At 35.2% G+C, this 23,937-nt stretch overlaps 1 long non-coding RNA gene across 3 annotated transcripts in view; it reads right to left on the bottom strand.

The window, feature by feature from the left end:
* Positions 1-2,993: 2,993 nt before the first annotated feature.
* LOC135363842 (uncharacterized) overlaps positions 2,994-23,937 on the bottom strand; it is a 478,080-nt gene continuing 457,136 nt past the window's right edge. For 2 of the 3 annotated variants that reach the window (XR_010410029.1, XR_010410027.1), the window contains exon 8: positions 19,131-22,942. This is a non-coding gene — a long non-coding RNA (uncharacterized LOC135363842). Of the gene's footprint in view, positions 6,149-17,612; positions 17,989-19,130; positions 22,943-23,937 lie in introns of those variants that run through there. The other variant, XR_010410028.1, reaches the window with a different exon arrangement.

A 23,937-nucleotide genomic window follows, 5' to 3' on the forward strand; every position in this document is an offset into this window, starting at 1 on the left:
TTTATTCTGCAAACATAAAGCTATATATTCATGCCCTTTTTCTTACAAAACTTTAGATTTTAAAGAAAGTGTTACTTTTTTTGTCCTCTTAATATCCCTATAGCTCTTAGCTGCGTCTTACGTAGATTATACTTAATCAATGATGATGAAAATAAATACTTGTATTTATTCAAAATTTTATTGAATATTTTTCAGCAATTTCCCTAAATCAGAGTTGTAGTGTTTCCAGTTGTGAATCTGTCCAATTTGTCTCCATTTTTAGCAGTCATTCCTCAACAATAAGGCTGTAAACAAGACATTTGTGGGGAAAAAGTGGTCTCAGAATCTTCTCAAGCTGTTGTTCATCTGTACACATCTGTTGGTTATTATTGGTCACAGGAGAATGTCTAAGAGTTACAAGTTTTATTTAAATTCTTCTTTACAGTCTTTATATTAGCCAACCATCATTAGGTCCTGGGTATACTAGACCATCCCATGTACAAAACTTGGCTTCCTGCTCTGAGTCTTACTGCTCATTTTTTATATTGGTAAAGTGTAAAAACCCATAATCGATATCTGGTTGAACATAGTCGTGGGAATTCCAGATGCCCTTTTTCTTTCCTTCAGAAAGAAGAACAATTCACACAGGAATATTACTTTGAAATCACTACATATTTTTACCATTTGGGGGTTTTGAAAGAATATTTGGTTCTTAAAACTTTTTTTAAGTTTTTATTTATTCATTTGACAGAGAGAGCAGGAGCAGTGGGGAGAGGCCGAGGGAGAGAGAGAAGCAGACTCCCCACTGATCAGGGAGCCCTACCTGGTGCTCAGTCTCAGGACCCGGAGATCATGACCTGAGCCAAAGGCAGGCGCTTAACCGTCTGAGTCACCCAGGTGCCCCTGAGATTATTTGGTTCTTAATAATGTGTTGTTAATGAGCAATTGCATTTGGCAAAATGATAGCCCCGTTTTGAAGCTGATCTCACTAACAAAGACCCAATCACAAATATAAGCTCCTGAAAATTCATAAACCTATAGGATTTCATTCTACAAATACTAAAATCGTTATTTATTCATAAGCATAATGATAAATACTTGTCAGGTCAGTGCACAGAGCATATACTAATGCATGGACACAGATACTAAATTTAATGCAGTATGCCTTTGCTCTCAGTATTATGAATCACTACAAGTAAGAGCTAGAAAAAATTAATTTAAATGTTATGCTCTCACATTATCTAATTGAATATTACACATTACTTTTTTTAAACCAAACTTCTTAGTTTTTATATTTATGTGTTTATTATTCAGGATTCATTAGCTTGTAAACAACAGAAAGTCAACTCATAATAAATTGAACCAAAGCAAAAACGTTTTAGTTTATAGACTAGTAAATATAATAAAATAGCTCCTACGTTTCAGAAATAGAGCTGCAGACCAGCACCTTAGAAACTGGACTAGAAACTCAGTGCAAATAAGGTCTAGCTCTTCCTGGAGTTTTTGTTTTTTGTTTTTGTCTCTGAAGAAAAAGCTATCACAATGTACAACAATGTGAAACATGTTGGGGACTTTTGTGATAAAATCAGGAGAGAAAGTCCAAGATAACACAGGCGAGTAAATCAGGAGAATCATGCTTCACGGAAAGAGTGAAGTTTGGATGAACTTCATGGGAGCTTAATAGTGCAAAACTATTTTAACATGTATGGTTAGGTAAAACAGTTTCTGGGCACTGAAATGGTTCATAATAGTTCAGACATTTTCCTAATATGGGAGATGAAAGGTGCTGGAGGTTTCTTTTGTTGCCTCCCCATCTGTCGCTGTAAATGTTGCACCCATCCTATGTGGCACTAGCCTCTTTACCTGATGGCTCTTGTACCTGCCTTCACTGTTTTTTCTAAACAGGTGCCCTTGTTCAGGTAAGGAAATGTGAGTGAAAACTTTTATTCTAATTTCTGATTCTTATATCTTTTTTTTAAAGATTTTATTTATTTGAGAGAGAGAGAGAGCACGAGCAGGTGGAGGGACATAGGGAGAAGCAGGCTCCCCACTGAGCAGGGGATCATGACCTGAGCCAAAGGCAGATGTCTAACCCACTGAACCACCCAAGCGCCCCTGATTCTTATATGTTTTAAAGCAAAATTTAATCTTTTAAAACATTATTCCTCAAAATGTTAGAAGCATATGAAGATATATATCAATTATAAGAAATCATCAAGGTCATATTTAGTTCTTTGCATACCTGGGTGTCTATTTATACCTGGGTGATCTAAAAATCCACTATCAACTTCTCTGATCCTTTTAGCTACAGAATATTTTAGTGGAGTATATCATATAATATAAAGAGGAAATGATTTTTCCTATCTTAGAAAATACTTGTTGGAAGTTAGATTTAATATTCATCACCAAAAACATAAGCTTTAACTTCTTAACCAAAGGCAAATTTCCAAAGAACTACCAGGTCTATAAAGTCACAAGCTGAGACTTACTAGTATCTGCTTAGTAGAATACTATTGTTTCTCATGAATTTTAGACATTTTCCCCTAATACTTATCACTGACACTTACAGGCTTATGACCACCACATACCTACCACAACAGTTAACAACTCTCTGATGACTGGCTATTAACAGAAAAGTTATTCATATCACAGAAGTTATAAAATATTTTATATTCTTAACTTTAGTAATGTTCTTTATATGATGTGGTTTTGCTTATTTCCTCTCACCTCATCCTGACAATGCATCTGGGTACCCTCATACTCTGGTGGTAAAAGCAGAAATAGAGCCAGTTTTTCTAGGGGTCATTTTAAATTACAAACATGCTAACTTTTTGGCCCAGTAATTCAACTTACAATAATTTATTCAAAGGAAATAATCAGAAAAGCACAATACACGCTTATTAAAATGTTCACCACGGGTTCATTTGTAATCGTGGAAAATGGAAATAACCTTCATGTCAGACTTAAAAAGAATGGTTAAATTATGGTTATTAGAATAATATTCAGGCAGAAAATGTTTTAATATGCTTTTATTAAAGAATCTGACAGAATGATTGAAGAACAATAGAATAATATGTTATACAACAAGTTACTACAAAGAACATACAGAATGGATCCAGTTGAGTAAAATATGTATGCATAGGAAAAAATACAACTTTGGCAATATTTTAAAAGTGATTATCTTTAGTGGTAACATCATACTTTTTATGTTACATAATTTTAAAAACTAAGATACATTGCTATTAGAATAAAAAAGAGTTATAGAAATTAATCTTCAGTTATTTAATTTCATGCTCTAATATATTTACATGTACTCCATCCAAGTGTGAAAGAATATGTGGTGATATTTATGAAGGGAAAAGTAAGGACAGGTAGGGAACATTTCTTTCATTTTATAAAAGGGAAAGTTAGGGTAGGTATTACTTTCTGTTTATAAAGACAAGGATTATCATTCGTTTATAAAAGCAGAAAAGAGATGCAAAGATTCTGTAAAATTTTCTTCGAATGGTTAGAGGTAGGAACATTGGGCATATAGTGTCCACTGTAAAAGAAAAAAGGACCAGATAGAAAGCTACTGAGACAGCCTGGGTGAGAAATCCTGGTGGCCCGAACAAAGATAGTGGCAATGAAGATGAAGAGAAGACGATGGTTTTAGAGTATATTTTAGAGGTAGAAATGACAGGTCTTGGTGCTGGAGTGGGTGGAAGGTGGAAGGAGAGAAAGGAATCAAGGCTGATTCCCAGGTTCCTGGCTTGAGCAACTGGCTTGATGGTTATGTCATTTATTAAAATAGGAAAATGGGAGAAAAAAGATCAACGGAAAAATCAAGAGATAAATTTTGTACTTTATAACTCTCAGGATCTCTATAAACATACAAGTGGGTATATCTAATAGGTTTTGGACATAGGAATTTGGACTTTAGAGAAGATGTTCTAACTGGAGTAGATATAAACTATGTAGGTATTGTCACATTGTTGTTTTTTGAATTTATAAAATGAATTCAATTAGGGGACAAGTTAGAGAAAAGAAAGAAGGGATATGCGTCCTGAAGAACTTCAGTAGCTGGAGCTCAAGTGGAATAGGAGGAGCTAGGAAAGGAGACTAAGACAGAGCGGCAACAGAGGTGGGAGAGAAACCAAGATCATACTCTCAAGGGAAGCAGATGTCTCAAGAAGAACAGAGTGGGCAGATAAGAAAGAGGATGGCAGAAGTACTCTCATTGAATATCTCAACAGAGATGCCATTGTGGGTCCTGGCAAGGGCAGCACTGGGAGCAGAAGCCAAACATCAATGACAAGAAAATGAAAAGTAAGAGAATGAAAGCAGCAGAAATAGATACCTTCCAACAAATTTGTCTTTGGAGGGAACAGAAAATGAGGCAGTCCTTGAAGAGGTCTGAGAAATCAAGGGAAGTGATTTGTTAAGGGAAAACTTTCATTATAATTTTTGTTACTGAAATGGTTCAGTAAAAGCAATTAATATAAATTATAAGTATTATATAAAGCAAGATGTTTTACATTACAAACTGTTAATGAGAATTTTCTGGAAGATAACTTAAAAATGCATGTAAAAGATGTTTTAAAATCATCCAGTTGAGGTAAACATAAATTCTGTATTTACTTTTTGTCACCTCTTCTTCATTACCCCCTTATGATATTAATTTTTCTACCATAATTTTTCATCTGGATTACTACAGTAGCCTCTCACTGCCTCTAGCCTTGTTTTTCTATTATCAGTAACCTTTCAATATCTTAAATATGATTATGTATCACTATTTCTTAAGGCCAAATCTAAAGTTTTCAGGATAAAGGCTGAACTCCTTACTTTAAACCATTAAATCAGCCCCTACCTACTGAACATCTCCTCCCACTTCATTCATCATGCACCATTTGTCCAAACTACAATGATGTACTCAATATATTCTGACTCCCTCTTTCATACTTTTGCATATGCTTAGAATACACATTGGCTTAGAATGTTCTCTGCAATAATCCCAATACTCAAACCATACCTGTAAATATACACAGCCTTTCCCATAAAAGCCCCTTTGACATTTACTCATCTCTCAAATCAAATGTCACCTCTTCTGGCAAGCTTTCCTTAGTCTGTTAGTTTGTTTTAGATTCCGATTCCATAAAGTACATTTTACGTATCATAGCATTCATCTCACTGTATCCTATCATTGGTTTTCTTGTCAGAATTGGAAGGAAACAGAAGGTCCTTGAAGACAAGGGCAAAGATTTATGAACTTTGTGGTACCGGGACAAAGCATAATGCCTGGCGACTGTTCTTAACATAGGGTAGAGCAAAATAGCTGAAAGGAAGCTAGAAAGGGTATCGGGGAGAAAAGAAGGATTTACTATCTATAGACATTCCCCGAATGAATCTTAATTTCAATATGAGAACTATTTGAGAACTACTGATCTGGATGAACATCTCATTCCTGGGAAGCAAAAGGAAAAAATTACTTCATTGTTTTGTTTATGGGTCTGAAATCATACCTAATTAAAAGAACACTTTGTTTTTCTTAACATAGCATATACTAAGAATTGCAGATGTCAAATCCTGGCACATTTGCAATAACTTACCAAACAAAAATTTTAAATTCACTATTTGAACCAGATAGAAGATTGGAGGAAAATTAAAAGTAACATTAATAATAACCATATTTTCTTCAAAATAGGCTGCATATTTTTTGAAGAAAAGTTTTATTTCTTATTATTTGGCTAATCCAAGTAAAATGATCACTGCAAGTTTTGATGTGGCATATTTTTTGATGTTACTGTTAAAACAAAAGAAAATGTTTAAAGGTCTTCATCCCTTAAATAATATGGCAAAATAAAAACAAAAATATCCTTTGGCACAGTCTTTTTTTTTTAAGATTTTATTTATTTATTTGAGAGAGAGAGAGATATCAAGAGCAGGAACACAAGCAGGGGAAGTGGGAGAGGGAGAAACAGACTTCCCACGGAGCAGGGAGCCCGATGCGGGGCTCGATCCTAGGACCCTGGGACCATGACCTGAGCCGAAGGCAGACGCTCAATGACTGAGCCACCCAGGCTCCCCTCCTTTGGCACAGTATTATGTATACATTTTCAAAATTGATTAGGCCTTCAAAATATGGATTCCATTCACCTCTGTCAAGTTCTCTTCTCATACCTTCTGTTCTCTGCAAATGAACAACAGGTGACAAAGCAATCTACTTGCTGCAAATACACTCAGAATTTGTTTTTTACACTCAGATTGTCATAAAAGGGGAAAGGAAAAGAAAGTAAATTCAACTTCTTATTCTGTAACCTTCTGATTAGTTTATAGGTCCCAAACATAAAGAGCTTGCTTGTCATTTTGAGAATTATTTATCATAATGATATATGGGCTGAGTAGTTGATTTCTAAAAGGACCCACCATCTTGCTATAGGAAAACTTAGAACAAACCACAGTGAGACACAAGTTTGAGCATCTCTTGGACAACACAATACTAGAGCTGCAGTTATTAACGTGAAGCCAATTGATTTATAGGTCTCCTGCCTTCTCACTTCTGACAGGTCTGGATGAATCCATCTCTGATCCCCTCCACATCCTTGAGGCCATCTTCTTTATTTGCCCATGACTCTCTCCACCTCCATAATCTCTAAGTCTGCCCCTCACCTCATTCTCAGAGCACATACTCAGTTCTCATCCTGTTCCTAAGCCAGGTTCATGGATCGATGAGAAATGAACTGAGGAACCTAACTTCTGATTGTCCTCAAAACAGCTGTGTCATCTTGGTTACATTCAAGGCTGAGAATTATCAATTGCCACCACAATGAGATTACATTATTTTATAAACAACAAATAAAGCTTCCCTCCAAGAATGTAATTTACATGTCAAGAAATATAGTAAACATATAGAAATTAGGTTTTTTATACTGAATTAAAGAAAGGGTTTTTTATACTAAATTAAAGAAAATGAAAATTATTAAAATTAAATTTAGGAAATAATTTTCCTAAAACAATTTTCTCTAGTCAGGTATGCATTTTTAAATATTTGCTTTAGATATGTGGTGTTCTTTTATTTCTCTTTTTTATACTTGATATTTAGTTTTTATGGTCAGGGTCATTTGGGGCAGGCAAGATCTTCATTTGGACAATTCAGGCAAATGCAAAATTTGTGAAACTAAATTACCCAACACCCTGATTTTTAAAAAATACTTCTTTTCTGATGAAAAAATATTTCTAAATTTTTTCTATGGCACTTAATACAATGAAGTAAAATTGACTATTGGGATTATTATATTAAAAAATCAAGATTAAATCCAGCTTTATGTGTCATTGGTACTAAAAGTGTAAGCAGGGAGTAGGGGGGAAAAAAAGGAGGAAAATGCACTAAAGAAGAGAACATTTCTTTCCACTACCTGTAATAATCTCTATAAAGAGTTTCCAAACTATAATTTTTTTTCTATATGCGGAAGCAATATCTAGACTCTCAAGTTTGGATCCCTTTTCATTTCTCTAAAAAATAACCACATAGCTTTTGAACACCCACAAAGTTTCATGAGCCATCATCAAAAAAATCGTTACATTCTGAGATCTTCCTTTTGGGATTCAAGACAACCAAAACATCACTCGATTACCATCTGTACAAGCTTATATATTAATTGCTTCCAATTTTCAGAGGCTATGGGGTAGTCTACTCAAGCCAAAGCCTGAGAACATATGATTATACCATCTATATATACCTAGACTATACCATCAGTCATCAGTGCTTTAACAATACACAAATGAGAAAAAAAAATTTGAAGTCTAGGAACTATGTCGAGAAAGTCAGTTCCAATTTGGGCAATATCTGGCTTTAACACACAATAAGAAACCAGACCTGATAAGACTTTACAATGCAAAGGTACATAAGTTATTTCAGTATAAAGAATATGTCTCTTCCATACTCCATTTCTAAAGAAAAACAGCTATTTTTGTAGTAGTCTAGTATTTGTAACTACCAAAATGAAAAGGCCAGAATATTCTTTATGATATGAAGTAAATTCATCTATTATCATGGGTTTAAAGGGAAAAGGATTGGTCAAAGTGTTGGTCAGAGGAGAAGAACAGAAATTTAGAATAATCACAGGGATAAAAACAAAGGAAGTTTCCAATTCCTTAATACTACTAAAATTTTAAAACCTTTCAACTCTATTGTCTTATACTTTGAACTTTTGCATTAGAGTTGTCAGGCATTTTAATTCCACACATAATTTTGGCATAACAGTAATTGCTTGTAAAGTCAATATTCATTTATGTTTACATATTTACTCTCTTGTTCTTTATTCCCTCCTGCTCTTTCATGTTTTTAACTTTTTAATTTTACGCCTGAAAAAAAAAAATCCCTTTGGTTTCTTTTCTTCAGTTCAGGCTGGATATTGGCATATTCTCTCTGTCTGAAAATGTTTTATGTCACCTTCATTTTTGAAAGATATCTTGGCAGGGTATGGAATAATAATTCGGCCAACTAAATATGTCATTATATTATTTTCTGGTTTTCAACATTTTTGCTGAGAAGTTAGTAATTTTTGCTCATTTGATAAGTAATATGCCTTTTTTTCTTCTGATTGTTTTTAAGATCTTCTCTGTCTTTGGTTTTCAGCAACTTGATTATATATCTTTTTCTTTTACTTTTTCTTTTTTTTTTTTTTTTTGGTTTCAGTAGTAGAATTCAGTGATTCATCACTTACATAAAACATCCAGTGTTCATCATAATAAGTGCCCTCCTTAATACCCATCACCCATTTAGCCTATCCTCCACCCATCTCCCTCCATCAACCCTGTTTGTTCTCTATTATTAAGAGTTTCTTGTGGTTTGCTTCCTTCTCTCTTTTTTTTTCCCCTTCCCATTTGTTCATCTGTTTTGTTTCTTAAATTCCACATGAGTGAAATCATATGGTACTTGTCTTTCTCTGATTGACTTATTTCACTTAGCATAATACACTCTAGTTCCATCCATGTCATTGCAAATGGCAAGAATTCATTCTTTTGGATGGCTGAGCAATATTCCATTGTATATATATGCCACATCATCTTTATTCATTCATCAATCGATGGACATTTGGGCTCTTTCCATGATTTGGCTATTGATGATAATGCTGCTATAAACATTGGGGTGCATGTACCCCTCTGAATCTGTATTTTTGTAACCTTTGGATAGATACCTAGTAGTGTAATTGCTGAGTCATAGGGTAGTTCTGTTTTTAACTTTTTGAGGAAACTCCATACTGTTTTCCAGAGTGGCTGCACCAGTTTGCATTCCCACCAACAGTGTAAGAGGGTTCCCCTTTCTCCACAATTTCACCAATACCTGTTGTTTCTTGTGTTTTTTATTTTGCCATTCTGACCAGTGAGGTGGTATCTCATTGTGGTTTTGATTTGTATTTCCCTGTTTGTGAGTGATGATAAGCATCTTTTCGTGTGTTTGTTAGCCATCTGTATGTCTTCTTTGGAAAAATATCTATTCATGTCTTCTACCCATTTCTTAAGTGGATTATTTGGGTTTTGGGTGCTGAATTTGATAAGTTTTTTATAGATTTTGGACACTAATTCTTTATCATTGCAAATATCTTCTCTCATTCCATAGACTGCCTTTTAGTTTTGTTGATTGCTTCCTTTGCTGTTGTTAGCTCTGGGTTCTCTGGTCTTTTTGAACATGTGTGTTGTATCTTTCATTGGCTTTTAAAATTTCTTGGCTGTTAATTCTTCAATATTGCTTATTCCTTATTCTTTCTCCCTTTTTCTGAGAATTCAGTTAAATGTATGATATGTTATTCTAGCATGTCAGACACTTCTGTTCAGTGGTTTCCATGCTTTTTACTCTGTGCTTCAGTTCAGATATGATCTATTGGTGTCTTTTTTCACTTTAATAATTGTGTGTTCTAATGCATCTAATTTGCTGGTAAACACATCTATTGACTTGTTAATTTTAGGTATTACATGTTTTTCAGGTGTAGAATATCAATATGACTCATTCTATAATCTTCTGATATTATTTTTGTACTTTGATCTATTTTGTCCAACTTTTTTTCTATTTTTTAAGTTTTATTTATTTAAGTAATCTCTACACCCAACATGGGACTCAAACTCACAACCCCAAATCAAGACTTGCACATTCTTCCAACTGAGCCAGCCAGCTGCCCCAACTTTTGTTTATTTTCTTGAATATCATAATCAAGTTATTTCAAAGTCATTGACTGCTAACTACAATATCTGGATTAACTGTGCCTTTATTGTCAGTTATTTTTTAAATTTTCATTTGTTGTCATATTTTTATAATTTTCTGATTGTTATAAATATTTGATTACAGGATAAATACCATCCATACACAGAAGAAAACTTGAGACTACAGATGATATCTTCCACCAGAGTGTTGTCCTTTTCCTCTGTTAGGCAAATAGGATCTAAGTTGCTGTCTATATCAAGTCTGAGAATAAGCTTGCTCTGCATTTCCTTAGAGACTTAGTTAGAATCTATCTACTTCTGGGTCAATTCTGTTTTTCTCGCATATATGTCCTTGGTTTTAGATTGAAAACAACGGGAAGATATCTATCTCATCAGTCTTCAAATTCTGCATTTAAAATATTAAATATGAAAAACAATAATTAATATTTGAATTTAAAATTAAATGCATATTAAAGATTTCCAGCCAAGCTTTCCAACTTCTTGCCAATATGGCTTCAAAATCTGGCAGATATCTTGAGGTGGAGATTGTCAATGAGATTCAGCTGGCCTCTTCCCACTTGTAGGGCTGGCTTCCTAAACAGATGTAAAACTGTCAGAGATTCATTCTGTCTTTTTGGAAGATAAATCCTAGCTCTCCAACTTCTATAGAGCCCCAGAGTCATCAAATGCTCCCTGAATATGTCTCAACTTTCCAAATTGTCACTGTAGCTTAGCATGACCACTAACAGTGCTACTTTAGCTTCCAGTTCCCAACAAAACTTTCATCAAGATTAAGCCCAATCATTAGCTTTCCCAAAGAATCAGCAAATGTCCCTAGGGTTGGAGGAACAGAAAGTTTCTCTACTCTCTGGAATATTATCTCATCTAGTACTCATTCTTTCTAAAGCTCCCTATGAAATATGATTTATGTAACTTCTTCAGCTTTTTCTTGTTTTTATGGAAACCCTTGTCTGCAATTAACTGTTTCTTACCCAGAAATAAGAAGTTATCTCTACCTATCATTCTATCTCTATCTATTTATTCATTCTATACATCAAACGTAGCATATTAAAACTATTTCCTGTGCCAATCTTTTTTTTAAATAGTACTATATTGTAAAGATCTTCCATACTGCTACATACAGGGCTATTTCATTCTTTTCAAAGCCTCCTAAGTTTTGTAGAAGCGTTCTTCTTTGATACAAGCTGGTCTCATAGTTTGTCAGTTAGTATAAATTGTTATTAAAGAAGGAAGTAAAAAGATAAACTTCTTTAGCTCTTGGTCAGTATCTTTTTTTTTTTAAAGATTTTATTTATTTATTTGACAGAGAGAGAGACAGCAAGAGAGGGAACACAAGCAGGGGGAGTGGGAGAGGGAGAAGCAGGCTCTCTGTGGAGCAGGGGGTCCGATGCAGGGCTCGATCCCAGGACCCTGCGACCATGACCTGAGCTGAAGGCAGACGCTTAATGACTGAGCCACCCAGGTGCCCCTCTTGGTCAGTATCTTAAATCTTCCCATAACTAACTTCCTTTCATATTTACCATATATGATAAAAATAATACATTTTCAAAATTGGCATAATTTACTTTAGTTGTACTTTATTAATTGAAAATTTGAGAATCATGATTTCAAATAATATATGGCTGGCTTCCAGTTTTGAAAATACTGTGCTTTTAGAGGAATTGGAAGAAATCCAGAGAAGTGATTACTGGGTTAAACCTGACATCCATCCAGAAAGCCAGTTCCCCAACTGAGAGTCTGCTATAAATTTCATATTCATTAACTCCGAGAGACTTTACAAATATCATTTACATGTGTGCAGTCTCATGGGGATTTGGTTGCTGACTTGACCGGTTTGGGAAGCTGACAAGCACAGATTCTTTCAGAAAAGAGCATCCAATCTAAACTGTAATCTTTCCAAACTAGTCATCCACTTTGACAAAAAAGGCCAAATCTCCGGTCCTTGTGTTGGAATAGGAAAATACCGTCATTTAAAAAGCCTTGAACTGTATTCTGTTAACTACATGAATAACCTGAAATTGTGTGAAATAAGTATCAGTTAACTAAAAAAATGAGAAACAAAATCAGAAGCAAGTCGGTTAATATCTTTGCTTCTCAGATCAGAGAAGTATAAAATAATAATTACTTGCATTTGCATGGTGTATTTTAGGTTTACAAGTACATTCACAAATACCGATTCAGTTAAATATTTGGAACTTTGTGTACCTGACATGCATTAACCACAAAAAGAATTCAGCGATTTGTACATTAACATAACACCGTATGTTCACACAGACCTCTACTCAAGATTGAAGTTAATACCTTTACGAAAATGATTTACAAGGCAGTAAATGGAAGGAAGTGGAAGGAGATAGGCTGCTTCTGAAATATTGATTATGTTCTGCTTCCAGATTTGGGCACTGTGTACACAGGCGTACTCCATTTGTGAAAAGGCATCAAGCTATTCATTTATGATTTGCACACATTTGTATACTTCTATTATACCCCAATTAAAAAGTTCAAAATGGTAGAAAAAGTACGGAGTAAAACAGGCTCCAAATATTAGAAGAAAAATCTTAAAACATCAGCCATAAATTTATCCAACTGTTCAGGGTTAACAAATTTTTGGTCTATATATTTTCGATTTTTTCTATTCATATGTTATATATGTATTTCAACAAAGTAAATATTCATAATGTAGCACTTTTTAAAAATTCTTTTTTTCACTTAGGACATATTGTGAACAAACATATTTCCTTAATAATAATACCTCTAAGATAGCATTTAATAATTTCTCTATATGGTGACACCATCATTTGTTTTTCATTGTTGTCATTTTCTTCTTCACAGAACATTAAAATATATCACAAATGAATTGGCACCTTTACCTGTTCTGTTAGTGCCGTCGTGACCTCTGCTGAAAATCTATTTTGATCTCCATTTTTATTTTGAGCATCTAATGAATTCTTTCCAAAATTTTGCCAGATCATTAAAATTAGCTAGCAATAATTGGAATGTGATCCTTCAATGATTATTTCTGTTCTAAAAAGGATTTTATAAAGAGGAAAAGTTTTGATGTCCTAAAAGATTGGAATAATAATGGTGGGAAAATATGTGCTGCTATTGATATCCTGGGGCAATGGAATTGGCCTAGACCATTGCTGGTCCTCCAGTGCAAAGACTGGCCTTGTTCTTATTCAAGGTAGATTATGAATCTCTCCCAAGTAGATTGTGAAACCACATATGACAGTAAACACGATATATTAATTTGCTTTGTATCCCTAACACCTAGAAGTGAACATAGCAGGTAGTAGATGCTCAATAAACTTTGGCATAATGAATAGATGACAACTAGGTGAGTATATGCATTAATAAACTAATGAATAAATAACTGACTCTTTTCAAGATGTCACAGATCCCTTCTTACTCATAATGATATAGTAAAATAAAGACAGTAAACTTTTCTCTATAATTGTGTGGTTTTGTATGTATTCAACTCAGAGTCATAATTCCAAATATACTCACTTTCTTTTACCATTATGAGAGGTAGTGGTTTACACAAGTTACCACTGCTGTTTCCCTTGAAAAGTTAAGCTGCCTGCTTCTCACTGCCTGCTTCTCAATCTATATGCTCTACTTTACCCCAAACCCCTTTTCAGTTCATCTCACCTTGAAGGCAGACAGCACCATCTTTATATTAATCTTTATTTACTACTCCCTAATGCCTAGCATAGTGATTTGCAAACCATGACTCTACATTAAGTATGAGGAATATGTACTTGCCAAAAGCATTTGATATATTCAAACTTTGGATATACCCTAAGAATGCTTACCAAATGGAAACCCACAATATGCCAAATAAATCTGCCCACAGATTTAGGTTGGTATCCAACATGACAAAGCAACTTCATCACACTAATTTCTATTTCCAGACTAGATTGTTAGAAGTGATCCAAAACAGGGAGAAAAAGGAACCTCTGCTCTCATGTGTCCATCTAGCTGGGGAAAGAAAGGCACATGGATATGATTTTTCCAGCTTTGGGTATGTTAAGAAAGATCAAAACAATATACAAATACTGACTGTACTGTTAAGATGACATAATGAAGAAATGTCCATGGAGTTTTGAGATGATTGAAGAAACTTTGGAGAGGTTAATCTTGAAGATAATGTCTATACTGTAAGGTAGGAAATTATAATTAATTTGTAGTCATGATGTAATTATAATTAAAATCATTGAATGGAAACTATCATCCATACTAAAGTCCTTTTCCATTAGCCATACATATGATTCATGGTTTCAAAGTAGACTAGTAAATATTGGCATATATCAGATCCACAGAGCCTCTAATTAATTACCTTATTGGAAAAATTTTTCCAAAGAGAAGAGATTTTTCGATAAGTTTATTTATTGAGGCAGAAATCTGGGCAGGGTGGTAATTTAGAAACATTTAAACTAAAGGCTGAGAGATTGAAGAAAAAAAATTTTTATATACATATATATAGAGAGAGAGATCTCCAGACCCATGTTAAAGGAAAAAAGATCTGATTGAGAGATTTTTATCTTTGCTACACTTATGACGCTCCTCTTATCTTTCTGTAATTATAAATATGGGTTTCAATGTTATTTTAAGACTTCGATCTATAGTCTTCTGAACTCTGAATAGTTCATGTTATCTCTTAAGGAACGTGACCCTCAATCTCCAAGCTACGTCAATTAATTGTTTTTTAATCTTCAGCTGTTACCTCAGTTGTGTAAATATGTAAATTTCATTGTAGAATAGGTTTCAGATGAATAATATCCATTTCTTTTCCCATAGGCCAATAATAAAACAAGTAATAATATAATAAATATAGTACATAATTTAATATATAATTAAGTATAAAATCTGAGTATAAATATATTAAAATAATGGAGTGACTAATTTTACAATTAGTAGTAAGTCTTAATTATAAGCAATGTAGAAAAAATTCTACCCTTATTTATTTTCATAACTTAGGGTAATACAGCAAATAACCAAGCAATTATCCTGATAATTTAATTCCTTTTAGAAAACTCAAACCACATGAAATATTCAAGCATTTAAACATTAAAGTCTAAGTTACTAACTTGAGTTGTCCAGGACAATTTCACTATACTTTTGTGAATAGTCATTTATCTTTCTCTATAGATCACAACACATTGTGATGGGCAGAAAACCAGCAGAATCTAAAGTCTGCCTATTTGCTTTAACAAAATGGCCATTGGAAGGAGAAATATTCCCTTCACTCCCCTGTCTTCCACTGTCTTAATGAAGTTTTGGGGAAGAAGCTTTTATCTCCCCCACAAGTTATTCATTTCTTCCCACAAAAGAAATATGACATAAGACTGGAAAATGAATGCCATTAATACTTGACTAACCCCTGGGTTCCACAAGAACCTTGCCATCCCCTCCTCACCACTCTCCTACATTTGATTAACTCACAGTTGCAGGGCTTCCCCACCCTGCAGTGCCACTAGAAACTCTCTAGCTCTCTACTGTCTATGGCAGGATGGGCCATAGTATGCACCAATTTTCATTACTGGTCCAAGCCATATTCTCCAATCAAGCCTTACCGTTGCTAAAGCTGTATTCTTATCCCTATCTGACTTTATGGTCCATTCTCAATTTATTTGAAACCTGAAAAAAAGGGATATAATAATTTGCCTCCTCCAACCCCAACCCTTACAACACAACAATAACAAACAAATACGGCCTAAATATGTGGTCATAGGGTAGCTTTAGGTTCCCTCAAATGATTTGGAAACATTCGACTTCTAATTTTTCTTTAGCAATCTATAATTCCCCAAAACATTTTCCCAACACATTTTTATAAGCAAGATAATTTATATTTCTACTATTAAAAAGTAGATTTATGTATACCATTGTTTAATAAGCATTTTCTGAATAAGCAAGAGTATTTTGCTTGTTTGAAAACAAACAAGAACAAATTTGCAAGAAATATAAAAATCCATTGTACAGAAATATTAAATAGTAAACATTTTCTACAGGCATAATCTATCCTATAGCTCTCTACCTGCTATATTACTTGAAAGCTTAAAAAGTATTTCCTTTAAGAAAGTGTATTATTGGAGTATATTCTGTTTTGCTATAAGTCCATGTCAATATGTTCTCCATATTTTCTTGGAATGTATTCACCAGGACTACCAATAGTTTAGGTACGTATAGTAAGTAGTAATGAGGGACTCCACAAAGGACTGGCTGATTCTACTTAATGTCTTACATATTGTATATGCCAAATAAATGATTGTTAGGCAAAGATATAATTTTATTTATTTTTTTATAGATTTTTAATTTATTTATTTGACAGAGAGAGAGACAGCGAGAGAGGGAACACAAGCAGGGGGAGTGGGAGAGGGAGAAGTAGGCTTCCCGCTGAGCAGGGAGCCCGATGCGGGGCTCGATCCCAGGACTCTGGGATCATGACCTGAGCGGAAGGCAGACGCTTAACAACAACCACCCAGGCGCCCCGCAAAGGTATAATTTTAAAATAAAAATATTGACATGGTTTTTCTGCCAGTCATAAAGATAATCAGGAAAATTATAACTAAGGAGCTACATGCCAAACAAATTACACAGCACCAAATCAAAAATTGTTAGATATAGGAAGAAGCAGGAAAAGGCAACTTGTTACCAAAAAAACAGTCAATAGAACCAGATCCCAAAGTAAAAGCAAAGGCTTAGCAAAATTTATTTGAGGATTTAAAAGAAAAATTAAACATGAGGAATGAAATGGAAAATATTCAAAAATGAAAGGATAAAAACCAAATGTCAATAATAGGGAACTCCAGGATGGAATAAAGAGTAGATTAGACAATGCAGAAGAAAGAAAAGATTAGTGAATTTGAATATAAAACAACAGAAATTAACAAAATTGAAACAGGGAGAAAAAAAAAATGGACAGAGCCTCAGTGACCAGCTAGAAAGTATCAAGCAATCTAACATTCACGTAACTGTCATCTCAGAAGATTTGAGTATACGTCAGTGTGGGGGAGAGGACAGAAAAATGTTTGAATAAATAATAATAACAGTAATTTTCTAAATATTTTGAAAATTATAAACCCACAGATCCAACAAAGCTCAATGAACCTCAAGCAGAATACACAGTATTATTCACACCAGGACTGTCATGAGCACACTAGGAAGGCACACACACGAGCTGTGTCTTTCCACAATGTCAGCTTGAATAAGGCAAAGTTAAATCACAATGATAAAGCAGGTTCAGGATTCCAGACATTTCACCATGTGTTTAAACTTGGCTTCTTACACAGCACACAGTGGGACAGAAGACAAGCCACACAACAAACAAGGTAACAGAGGGTGTAGGAAGTTAAGGAACCAAACACAAAGTCAGTCTGTGAGCGTGTAGTTAAGATAAGGCCTCGATCTGGTCCGGGTCGGTTCTCGGTACTTACTGCTTCTGACGTTCAAGCTGTGCAGGATCTCGGTTCTGTTCAGAGATCCATCGCGCAGAGCCTTCGGTGCCAGTTGCCTTTTTTAAGTGGTCAGACATAGAGGGGTCAGGTCTGAAGAGTCTGACCTGAAAATCCTTTTCTTTTTTAAAGGGATTTAATCAGTTTTGGGTCCCTGCAGACCTCCTCTGGTTCTGCTCATTATCAGTTCTGGGGTGTCAGCTGACGTTGGTCCTGGCGGTATCTCCTAGCTGCAGTACCTTAACTGCTTGCATCACTGCTTGACATGGGCTCCTGCTTGACGTGAGAGACTCCATTTTGCTCTCTACAAGGACATACCACAATCAAACTGCTAGAAACCAGTGGTAATAATGGATTCCTAAAACCAGAAGAATAAAAATCATACTATTTCAAAGAGTAATTAGAATTAAGAATCACTATAGAATTTCTATTAGAAATTATGGAAGCCAGAAGAAAAAAAGAGAACTGAAAACTAGAATTGGTAGCTAAACAAATATTCCTGAAAAATAAAAATAGAGATTTTTCAGACTAATGAAAGCTAGGATATTTGTTGCCAAAACACTTATACTACAGTAAATCATAAAAACAGTTTTAGAGGCAAACAGAAAATGACTCCTGACAGAAACTTGGACCTAGATTAAAAACAAAAATTAAAGGTGCTAAAAATGATTAATAACTGTATAAGTATTATAGACTTATTTTCTCATTTTAAAAAAATTTTTAAATATAACTGATGGCTTAATGAAAAAAATGGTATTTTGTTGCTCACAAGATATGAAGAACTAAAATACATAATAATAACAAAGGATGAGAGGATGAAAGAAGTATGCTATTAAAAGGTTCTTACAATGTGCATGTATACTTTTTTTTCTAATTCAAGTGTAATTAACATACTCTCATATAGAGGTATACAGTGATAAGTTAAAGATGAAGATTATAAATCCTAGAATGTCCGCAGTGATATAAAAGCAAGGTCCAAGTATGTGTTGTCTCTATAACTGTGATATAAAAATACACTCCCAAGTGTAATATAAATATGAACCCTAGTTCTATGTATATGCACACAGAACTAGCTTAAAATACAGGGATACAATCAGTTACAAGATGCAAATACTAACAAGAAGAAAGCTGCAGTGGCTGTATTAATATATATAAAGTAAAGAAATACTGGAATAAAAAATATCAGTGATAAGAGGGGATACTTCATAGTGATAGACATACGAAATCATCAAGAAGGTCAAACTGAGGGCGCCCGGGTGGCTCAGTCGTTAAGCGTCTGCCTTCGGCTCAGGTCATGATCCCAGGATCCTGGGATCGAGCCCCACATCGGGCTCCCTGCTCTGCGGGAAGCCTGCTTCTCCCTCTCCCACTCCCCCTGCTTGTGTTCCCTCTCTCGCTGTGTCTCTCTCTCTGTCAAATAAATAAAAAAAAATAAAATCTTTAAAAAAAAAAAAAAGGTCAAACTGAAGTGAATAGTCACTCAATAACAAAATATATACAACTGACTTTTGACAAAAGTGCAAAGTTATTTCAATAGAAAAATAATAATCTTTTAAATAAATAAGACTGGAGCCATTGCTAGAAGAAAACAGAAAAATTACAATATATATGTCTAAAAAACAAAAAGTATGATTAATAAAAGGAAAAATAATAGTAAATTGAACCTTATCAAAATTAAAACGTTCTTATCTTTGAAAGAGATTGAAAACAAAAACCACAAACTTCCAAGAAATGTTTGCAAAACACATTTATCATCAAGGACTTGCAGTTAGAATATATAAAGAAGTTTCAAACTCGATAAGAAAATAAACAATCCAATAAACAAATAGGCAAAAAATTTGAACAGACACTTCACTAATATATATTTATATACTTATATCATCTTGTTAAGAATGCAAACTAATTGGGCGCCTGGGTGGCTCAGTGGGTTAAGCGTCTGCCTTCGGCTCAGGTCATGATCCCAGGGTCCTGGGATCGAGTTCCGCATCGGGCTCCCTGCTCTGTGGGGAGCCCGCTTCTCCCTCTCCTCCCCGCTTGTGCTCTCTATCTCACTATCTCTGTCTCTCTCTCAAATCAATAAAATCTAAAAAAAAAAAAAAAAAAGAATGCAAACTAATTTACAGTGACAAAAAGCAGATTAGTGCTTGCCTGTAAATGGATGTGGGGGGGAATGAACTAAATAATAGCACAGGAAATTTTTCAGGGTGTTAAATATTATCTTGATTTGTAGTGTATACATTGTCTTGATTGGAGTATATATATATATATATATATATATATATATGTCAAAAAACATGAAACTGATAAAATGTTAAAGTGTATGACAAGGGCGCCTGGGTGACGCAGTCGTTAAGCGTCTGCCTTTGGCTCAGGTCACGATTCCAGGGTCCTGAGATCAAGCCCCACATTGGGCTCCCTGCTCAGCGGGAAGCCTGCTTCTCCCTCTCCCACTCCCCTTGCTTGTGTTCCCTCTCTCGCTGTGTGTCTCTCTCTGTCAAATAAATAAATAAAATCTAAAAAAAAAAAATGTGTATGACAGTCTAGGTAGGAAATAAGAAAATATGAAAATCTAAATATAAGAGAGAGTTCATAGTTAAATGCTAAATTCATCAGCATCAGCTAGAATAGGCGAGAATGAGAAAGAGCAATTTGGTTACCATTATCAGAACGGATTATATGAAAAATGTACTCAGAAAAAAAGAAGATATTCCCTCATGAGGAAAGAACAGAGCTAAAGGGAGACATCTCCTATATAAAGTTTGAGTGAAGAGACCTGAGTTCCAGCTTTTGTTTAATAATGAACAAAGCTTAATATCTTAGGCAATTGGCTCTGTTCTCATCAAAAACAGAAACAAAAACAAAAAAGCAACCACAAAACATTCTAAAACCAATCTCCAGGACAAGGTCGACCTACACCTCTGTGAAAGAAGTGGAGCTTCTCAGGTATGAAATGCTCTAACATCTGTGTGATAGGTGTTCTTACACCTATGAGGGCTGCCATAAATACCCAAAGGTAGAAAACCATGTAGATTAGAGAGTAATTAGGTAAGGGCCATGGTTATAGCTTATCTACAACAGTATAATTTGGCCAAATAATGAATGCATTTTAGGTTTTTATTCTTTTTTTTTTAATTGAGGTATCCTTGCCATATAACATTATATTAGTTTTAGGTGTACATACAACATAATGATTCAATATTTGTATATATTGCAAAATGGTCACCACAATAAGTCTATTTAACATCTATCACAATACATATTTAAAGTTTTTTCCTTGTAATGGGAACTTTAAATTAGCAACTTTCAAATATGCAGTGGAGTTTTATTAACTATAGTTACCATGTTATATATTATATCCCCATGATTTATTTATTTTATAATAGAAGTTAAATCTTTTGACCCCTTTCACCCATTTCACCCACCCCACAAACTCCTCCTTTGGCAACTACCAATCTACAGTCTGTTCTTTGTATCTGTAAGTTCTTTTTTTTTTTTTTAATTCCATATATAAGTGAGATCATAAGGTATTTTTCTTTGTCTGGCTTATTTCACAAAGCATGATTCCCTCAAGGTCCACCCATATTGTCAAAAATGGCAGGATTTCCTTCTATTTATAACCAAATAATATTCCATAGTGTGATTTGTGTGTGTGTGTGTATTTATTTATCTATATCACATTTTCTGTATCTATTCATCCATCAATGGACACTTAAGGTTGCTTCCATGTCTTGGCTGTTGTAAATAATGATGCAATGAACATAAGAGTTGCAGGTCTTTTTAAGTTAGTGTTTTTGTTTCCTTCAGATAAATACCCAGGAGTGGAATTGCTGGATCATACTGATGTAGGCAGGCTGGGTCAGAGGACCCAGAGAGGGTTCCCACAGGTCCAGCCAAGAGGCTTCCTGGCTACGTGCAGGATAGAAATCAAGTGCTACGTGCAAGCCAGCAGGAGGTGGGAGCACAGTTTATTGAAGGTATAAAGAGTGCGAAGATACAGACAGAATGTCTGGGAGACTCAGAAAGGAAAGGAGAGAGAGTATCGTCTTTGCTTGATGTCTGGGGTTTTTATTGAGGATTGTGGTCTGATGTATGTTTCCTCTCAGGCATCCAGGAACTGTTTAGAACAAAGATGAGCGCCCAGGTGTCTTTCATAAATCAATTATTCCTCGGAGCCTGGGGGTCTTGGCATCGAGATGTCTAGCTCCAGTGATTTGGAATGAGCACATGACTGGCTTTGTCCAGTCATTCTCACTTGATCCTTCCTTAGATGTTATCTATTCTAAAGAAATCATTAACTTCCTGTCACTTACAAGGAGGACATATACTCTGTGCATTATGAAACATGTAAAGTGAGGGGTGCAAGTCCTAGCAAGAATAGAAGCAGAAAGGAGAAAAAAAAGCAGATTTTTATGGAGTCCTTCAGTTTCCCTATCTCAGTATGGTTAGATTGTTGAAAAGAAATTATGTTAAAAAATAGTTTTTTTTTAAAAGCCTCATGGAATAATGAAATGAATTGGACATTAAAACCTGACTACCTGGTTTCAATTCTGGATCCATGTCTATTTCTCCATTTCCTTAATCTTGATAATCTTCTATGGGCTTCATCTTTGATTTGAGATATGTCATCTGTAGAAGCTGCTTTTAGGCAAACAGTCTTGAGCAATGGAATATAGACAGGCCCATCAGGCAACCCACTTCAAAATATCCATAGGCCCTAACTGACCAGTGGGTTACTTACAACCAGGGACAGTTACCAAAAAAGGGAGAATTCCATTCTGTCGACATACTTCCTCATCTTTCCCCTTAAACACAGTCCCCACCCATTGCCTCCTTGCAGACAACCTCTCCTCTGCTGTCCTGACTACAGCTCCCCTTTGGAGTAGTCGAGAAACTTCTATCTCCTATCTGCCTTAGGTGAATTCTTTCACCTCCTGCATTGTGGTCTTCCACATGATAGTCACCCCACATATGGAGACCCCCATCTGATCAAGAGACACTGCAGTTGGGCACCACACCATCTATCTCAGGACTGTTGTAAGCATTAAATCAGACACTGTGTAAGCAGAAAGAGTTAGTACTCTCCAGATAAAGACAGAAAGACATAGCTTTCCTGACATAAGAAAAGTCATTTTAGCCCCCAGCCATCTTGTGAAAGAATGTAAGAACAATCAGCCACTATCAGGCCAGGAGAGAGCCTAACTGATGAGAGAGGAGAAGGCAAGCTGAGGGCAAAGCACAAATTAACACCCCACCATATCCCCCAATCCGCAAGGTGGGATATATGTGACATTCCTCAGGCACTGCTGGCCATCCTAGAACAAAGGGAAGGGACAAATGGTTAGCAGAGAGAAATCATAGTCATGCAGTACACGAGTCTCAGTTTGCAACTGTCTTAATGATTCACAAGAAAAAAGCAGTCTCTAGAAACCTATACACTCAATATCACCCTCCCCTCCATAGATAGAAAATCTTTTTTTTTTCCGTATAGCGTATTATTAGTTTCAGAGGTAGAGTACAGTGATTCATCAGTTGCATAGAACACCCAGTGCTTATTACATCACATGCCCTCCTTAATGCCCATCACCCAGTTCCCCATCCTCCCACCCACCTCCCCTCCAGCAACCCTGTTTGTTTCCTATAGTTAAGAGTCTCTTATGGTTTATCTCCCTCTCTGATTTTGTCTTATTTTATTTTTCCCTCCCTTCCCCTATGATCCTGTTTTATTTCTTAAATTCCACATATGAGTGAAATCATGTGATAATTGTCTTTCTCTGACTGACTTATTTGACTTAGCATAATACCCTCTAGTTCCATCCATGTCGTTGCAAATGGTAAGATTTCATTTTTTGATGGCTGAGTAATATTACATTGTGTGTATGGAATGGAATATATATGTGTGTGTGTGTGTGTGTGTGTGTATTCATCCATCGATGGACATTTGGGCTCTTTCTATAGTTTGGCAAATGTGGATATTGCTGCTATAAACATTGGGGTGTGGTGCCCCTTTGGATCACTACGTTTGTACAGGATAGAAAATCTTAATAATTAGTTACTCCTTACAACCCCAGTGTAGTAGCTCTTTCTGCCCTCAGGTCCTGTCCCTGTGCTTTAACAAAATCACCTTTTTTGTACCAAAGATGTCTCAAGAATTCTTTCTTGACTGTCAGCTCTGAACCCCAACACTCTAAACATATAATCATATTCAAAAGTGAAGATGACCTGAAGCACACTCCTAAATTGTCTTTGCAGGACCTAAACCCCTTTGAGCACTCAGATACTAGACAAACTGGAGCCAGAGAATTGATGA

The sequence above is a fragment of the Mirounga angustirostris genome, unplaced genomic scaffold (genome assembly GCF_029215605.1).
Source record: "Mirounga angustirostris isolate CCGP_5_RB_7025 unplaced genomic scaffold, mMirAng1.0.hap1 SCAF_3, whole genome shotgun sequence".
In the NCBI taxonomy this organism is placed as follows: Eukaryota; Metazoa; Chordata; class Mammalia; order Carnivora; family Phocidae; genus Mirounga; species Mirounga angustirostris.